Here is a 7,378-nt window from a genome sequence, read left to right as displayed (position 1 = left end):
GAAAAAATATATATTTAATACTTGCGCCGGGTATTTAATGTTCGGCTCCGCCCGAACTTAGACTTTCTTACTTGTTTTGTTTTATTTCAATGACGTTTTGCCGATCCCTTTTCCCCTGTAACACATTAGGTCAAATGATTACTTTTTCTGTGCGAAATTAGTAGCAGCTAAAATTTCCATTATTTAATTGTGAAAATATGGCAAACATTAAAAAAGGTGTGAAGGCAGTAAATAAAATGTGAAAACATGATTTGGCTTCCGTAAAACAGATTTCTGCTTTTTGATATGTTCAAATGATAAATATATATATATAGTATATCTGTTTAGGTAGTACTCAAAAGTTTTTGAAAGAAATGTTTAAAAATTTCGAAATTTCAATCCGTAAATTCTCTCAAGGATTTGCCTTTTTGCGAAGTTTGTTCATCAATGGTCTTAGCGAATCGACGCAAGTGTATTTGTAACATAGCCACGGCTACGCTACAGCAAATGAAATGTAATCCAAATTGAGGCTGCTATTTTTTTTTTTGCTATCACATACTTCCATTTTCTCTATTTATCACCATTAAAATGGTTTATTTATCACCAAAAAATTTAGGAGATATTTTTGAGATCGCTAAAATTTCGGAAAAATTTTAGATTTCCTATTTTAGCATTCTAGCGATAGCGATAGTTAGAATCCGGCTAATGGTTGACATAGTTGGCTTTTTGATTTCGAAAAGAACTTCATCAGCAAGAAACGCTACGATTTCAGATCTAAATATTCTAGCATCCTTTCCAAATTGTTTTCCAAGATTTTCAGCTTTCTTAGATAAGTAAATGCAAAAAAGACGCGTTAGTTCTTTTAAGAGTTTCATGGAACTTTCGCAAATGCCAGCAGTAGCAGCTTTTGTGTCAACATGGTCGACAACTGAAGAAGGCTTTTCTTTTTTCGAACATCCAATCCGCCAAACTTCAAACAACTCGCCTTTTGTGATAGCATGAGGGCCCAGAAAAAAAACCGGTTTTCTTGAAAACGACTAAAAACGGCGGGTTAAGTCAAATAAAATCAACTCCTTATCCATGTCCGCTCCCATTTTCTTTGCCGAAAGTTAACAAAATTGTAAAAGCTTACATAAAATCATAAAAGGAAGTAAATCAGAAAATTTTTGAGGTTATGCAAATTATTCAGTTTTTTTTTGCAAACAAATGATAAAACGTCACTTTTTCAAACTGGGACATAGGTTCTCACTTATAGTGTTGTTTTCCATTTACAATTTTTCTTTAATAATTCGAACTTTACAAAAAAAAATGTATTTGAAATAGGGCTGAGCGATTATTCGATTACTCGAGCAAGTTGGTTAATCAATTATTCGGTTAATCAATTACTCGAGTAATCAAGATTTTGATTACTCAAAACGATGATTAATCGAGTTACTTGAAATATGATTACTCTAAAAAAATAATTTTGCTCGTTAATATAGTTTGCTTTGGAAAAAGCTTATTTTTTTTACATTCTGTATATGAAAAAAATTGTTTGCTTTAATTTTTGAAAACAGAAACATTGTTTTCAAAGTATCAAGGAACTTTAACTACTTTATACATATGTAAAGAGTTGAAATGTTGATTACTCATTTTACTCGAAATGTTAATTAATCATAAAGCATTTTACTCAAATATTTTTGTTTTTGGTTAATCAAACATCTTGATTACTCGAGTAATTGAACTTTTGAGTAATCATAATTTCCAATTAATCGAATAATTGAGTTATTTACTTTATGATTAATTAAAATTTTGAGTAAGCAATTAATCGCAAAGCCCTAATTTGAAACTTACAAAAAAAACCGGTTGCGCAAACAATATCAATACCATTAACAGCGTTTTTTATTTTACAGAAATTAAGTGAAGTTTCTGTTATTTTGGAGTATTCCTTACAGCATGGCAAAAAAAATGATGTAAAACTGCCTTTACGAAATTGGACTTTCGCACAGCCAAATGATTCATTTGACCTAATGTGCGTAATGACGATTTTTTATTTTAGATTTTTCACTAAATTACATATTTATGTATGTATGTATGTAAAAAATTTGTTACAGGAAAACGTAATCCAAAATACAACCATGCATTTATCTAGTTTTGTTCTACAACCGTGCTTTTAGTTATATTAAATTTATGCTGGAATTTTAACAAAATCGTTAATTTGCACTGCTGACGCTGATTTGAAAGAGATAGAAAAGTAGGAGAGGGAATTTGTTCTGTCAAAATTAACTATCAGTAAATAAATGCTAATGTTCTACTAAGGGTCTTCACATAAATTGTGGTAGTTTTGGTAAATTGCTGGTTGACACTCGGTAATTTTATCAAAGTTGATAGTTGACAGTTCTGTGAACGTCCTTTTCTGTTTTCTTTTATCGAACAGCTGATTGCAGTTTACCAACTACAACAGAAAAATTATCGAGCTTTCATCACGATAATTCGGTAACGGGTACACCGATAATAAAATAATTTTACACAAACAAAATACATTGGTAAAAATTACCGCACAACGAGTACCAAGCCAGTTTAAAATAAGGCATGCTGACGTCTTACAAATTTGGTTTTTTTGATTGTGTTAGAAAGTATAAGAATATTTCCATTAGTACTTGTCGGGGAGGGTATCCCAGTATCACCACTATACATTCATTCAAGCAAGCTCCTTCCTACTATATCGTTATCGTCCACGTTCCTGTGGCCAGAAACATAAACAAGGGGCAGGGCATTAACTGAGTCTCCAAGCGTTGCTCCACCTTGCACCCATTAACTATCTTAGACTTAATATCAATAGATGCATTAGCCAAAAGATCTACCTGAACGGCAGAATACAAAATTGCTCTATTTCACTTTCATTCAATCTCCTAAAGCCCTCTGATATACCCAGAATTTTAGTTTTGGGTAAGCTGGTATGGTTTGCCAGTCGCGGGACCTGAGCCGTGGACTCCTGTCCCACACCTCAGTACATTTTGGCCGGTAATATAGATGAAGACAGTTTGCTTATCAGCAACTTGACCTCTTATCGATCTATTCCTGGATGCGAGCCTCACTTGCATCTTTAAGCCAAAATCTGGATTTGCTATCAAATGTTAAATCGGTCCGAAAAATTGTTAAAAGTGAACCTTATACATGAAATTTGAGTGGAAAATAAGGACAGAGTGTCCCAAATAAATTTTTTAGTGCGGAGTCAGTGCGTTATATTGTTCGAAAAGTGAAGATAAATCCCAAATTATCGGCACCAAAGTTGGCTGCAGTTGTTTAGCAGGAATTAGGAAAATCAGGCAGTGCTGAAATTATTCGTCGCGTGCTTCGTGAACACGACTTTAATGGCCGAATTGGTCGTAAGAAACCAACTAAAGTTCACTAAGGAGCATGTTTGCAGGCACTGGCGAATTTGCATTAATATCCTTTCGTGATTTTGGAAAAAGACTACTGAATCGTGTCAACTCCTACTACCGAAGTAGTAGTTTAATTAGGTGAACTATTGTTCAATAAGATGAACGAACTAAGCCACACAAGAGCTAGTTCAATGAGCTGAAATAACTATAAATGAACTAATCCTGAAAGTGAACTAAAAAATTCAACTCTGCTATTTAGAGTTTAAAAAAATGTATCATAGTAAATTTGTGAGTTCAATGAAATTTTTTTGGTCAGACGATAGAGATTTTAAAATTCTTATCCGTATAAAGAAGAACGTAATTCTCGATTCCAATTTATTGCAGTAAAGGGTTTTCCATTTTTTCTCTCGTTATTTGTCTGTTAGCTGTTGCTTTCTGTTCACCGACAGTCACAGCACCCGAAATGCTGGCCTTTTGTTTTGATTTGTTGAACATTGTGCGCCTAGTAATTTTTGCGCCAAACTACGCCGAATGCAGGCTGCACATTTTTATGGCTGGAATTTCGTCTATTCATATGTACTTATATAAATATGCACATAAAAACTTTGTAATGCCACGGCATGTATATTTATAGATACTTGTTGTGGCTTTGGCGTAAAAAAATTATTTGTCGCAAGTTGTTGTTTTTATATTCTATGTATGTACAAGTATTTGCACAAAATACAGACGTTGGTGTGTAGGTGAGTTGGCGTGGACATGTTTATTTTGTAGTCCTTTTCAATTTTTGCAATTAATAAATGTTGCTTTGATTTTTGTTGTTGTACTTTTTGCAACGCTATTTCATGCGAATTGAATAACAATCGTTCCCAGGCCACGCATCTCCATCGTTTGCAGCCGGGTGAGGGCGTTTACCACACGGGTTATACCAACCTACCCATTAACCAATCAACTCTTAATTGCATACGCAAATTGAACAATAAAGCTTTTCAACTCCAAATTAAATTTGCGGCCACGTTAAAGCAAATATATGTACATAACGGCAATTAATAAATTTTTAAGCTGTACTCAGTTTTTCAACAAGATGATTGTTTGCGTAACAAAATTTGAATTAACAATGAAAATTATTTGTTTTAACTTAGTATATTTCACAAGCAAACGTACTATATATGCACGCCGCATACACGTACCTATGTACATATGTACATATTAAAAATTGACTTTTCTCATTTCTGAAAACCTCTGTTATATATTAAGCAGGCATGGTTTATATTTGATTTGCGTTAGCATAATTAGTTTAAGGAATTTGTTTTAGCGAATAACTGCTATAGCTTTTAGAATTCGTTTTATCTGTAAGTACTTCGGCCGTTTGCTTCTAGCTCCAAAATTCCAAAATTTTAGAAACTTAAATAAAACTAAATGATAACTGAACAAATATGACAAGTACTATCATATATTATGTCAGAGGATAATCATCAAACCTCAATTTAGGTCCTTACCGTGATCGAAGAGCGACTGTTTCCTTGATAAACAAAATATTAACTTGAGCTCTTTGGAAAAGAGAAGAACTTTCTTTTCCTTGTCATTTATCTACAGCATAATTAATGGCATCAGTGATTGTCCAATTTTACTTGAGCGGATAAGCTTTAACGATTCACAAAGAAGTCTACCCTTTTTACGGGGAAAACTACAAAACTAATTATGCAAGTAATGCACCTATTGAACTGAACTATTTTTCCAAGTCACAGTTGCTTGATTTTTTTTTATTCAGATGTGCTTTTATAAAAAATTTAAACTCAATTCCTTTATAAGTTTAACATTGTATATATAAGAGTATATGTTATTTTACTAGTCTGTAAGGTTATTTGTTCTGTAGACTTACTTGAATAAATAAATAAATAAATAAGTATATGAGGGCAGTGGAAAAATGATGTCAGGAACTTTGCCAATTTTTTTGCTCAAGAGGCGGTTTCACGATATAATAATAGATTGGCGCTTACACATATGTAAGTGTTTAGCCGAGCTTCCCCTCCGATTTGTGGCGTGCGCCTTGATGTTGTCACATAAAGCGGAGGGACCTACAGTTTTACGCCGACTCCGAACGGCGATTGTGTTTTTATGAGAAGCTGTTTTTCATGGCAGAAATACACTCGACGGTCTGCCTTTGCCTGCCGAGGGACGACCGCTTTTAAGAAAAAACCTTTTTTCTATATTTTTTTGCGATGTTGCTTTGCCCAGGGCTTGAACCCAGGTGCTGTGGAGTGGAAGCGCGCACTGCTTACCACTACACCGCAGCGGTCGACGATATGATTTTATATCAAAAGGCGGTCGTGGGTATATCTGCGTTGCCATTTACTGGAAGGATGTGGGAGGTAAATCCTTGTCTTGTCAATTCGTTAGCTTTGCAGTTACCCTCAATACCACGGTGTCCGCTGTCCATATGAATTTAAGTATCAAACAGGTTTCTGGCATTGAGTAAGGGTTTACCATGGTTTATGTGTGGGTCTAATGCTGAATCTGTATATATATATATAATACTCGAAGGGATTTTTTGTTCAGGACATAAGATCTGCAAATTGGTTTAGTTTTTTCGAAAAGAGTTGCCAGTTGGTGAACAATTACCGGCACAGGGTGATTTAAAATTTGGTGACATTAAAAACCGAATATGCGAGACCTTTCTTAACCCAGGAACGGTTGCACGGATTTGGATGAAATATAAAGCGCAGACTAATATTTGAAATATTTGTTCTGTTTTGAAATTAAATTCTGGGCGTTTTAACATCAGGCGGGTTCACCAGGTATTTTTATTTTTAAGGGTCATAAACACCGCGATATATTGTGCATGACTCTCTGCCCTAGAAGGCAAGGCTTTTTGTCCGAAATATCAAATAGATTGAGTGTAGCACCACCCAATTAAGCTAATAACGCACAACTCTAAGTTTGCAGAACGACTGGTTTTATAAAGGTTTTATAAGGCTCTTCTCATAGACTGTGCTCTTATAAGGGTTTATAAGGCTCTGATTAAAGATCATTTATTCCAAAAAGGGTTTATAAGGCTCTGTATGTAGACATATTTTTATAAGTCTCTTCCTCTATACTCATTTTTCTTCAATTTCATGATTAGTAAAAGTCCTCTACTAATGTAAACTTTTAGATTTCTTTGAATTTTCTTCATTCAGAGCGATTAATCAATAATTTTTTTGTTGAGTGATTAGTCAACAACAAGCATAATTAAACACCTCTAAATTTTAATGTTTAGAGCGATTTAGCATTCTCTTTTCGAAGTAGGATTTGTCTTCATAAAAACTATGAACGCTCTTTAGACATATCATTTGGGATTTCGCTAGATAAAAGATACTTTGTTTTTGAAGTTATATACCTCTATAAATTTTTCTGTGTTGACATTTATTTGCTGGCGTTTTATTCAATCGTGCTCGCAAAGATAGAGTCCCGAGAAAACTGTGTTGCGAATTGGTTAAAAAAATAAAATGAAAATTTATGAAAAATAAAGATTCACAGTGGCGATACCTCTTCGATAGACGTTGGTTCCCGAAAGATGCATTTCACTGAGGTGATATCGAAGGAAGCAGGACCCCTTGTAGTACCCAGTGAGAGTTTTGAGGTCCTCTCTGCCTAAATTTTGTAGTTTCTTTAAAGATTAATTTGAATAACAGAGAAATGGTTTGGCTGGCCTATTCTGGGACATTCCATCCAATGACTGTTGAACATTTTGTTTATTAACTTAGTTTTTATCCCCTCTATGTGTGCTTTGGTCAGCCCACAAAAAGGTTCCGGACAAGTTTAGAGGTTATTATGTGCGACTTCAGTGCCTTTAGAACTGGCTGACTGTCCAACAAAATGCAGATATATTTCGAGGATATGCCTCTCCTGAGGTATTCTCTGTCGCAGATTTCTATAGCATAATTCTCCGCTTGGAAGATGGTGGGACACATGCCATTGGGCGTCATATCGTATGTTCAAAAATTTTTTTGTATGGATAAAATTAGCAACACCTTCCACAAAATTTACCAAATATC

Source organism: Rhagoletis zephyria, unplaced genomic scaffold (assembly GCF_001687245.7).
Source record: "Rhagoletis zephyria isolate East Lansing unplaced genomic scaffold, Rhagoletis_zephyria_1.1 Rzeph_scaffold_00372, whole genome shotgun sequence".
NCBI classification, from domain to species: Eukaryota; Metazoa; Arthropoda; class Insecta; order Diptera; family Tephritidae; genus Rhagoletis; species Rhagoletis zephyria.
This window is presented reverse-complemented; position numbering follows the sequence as displayed.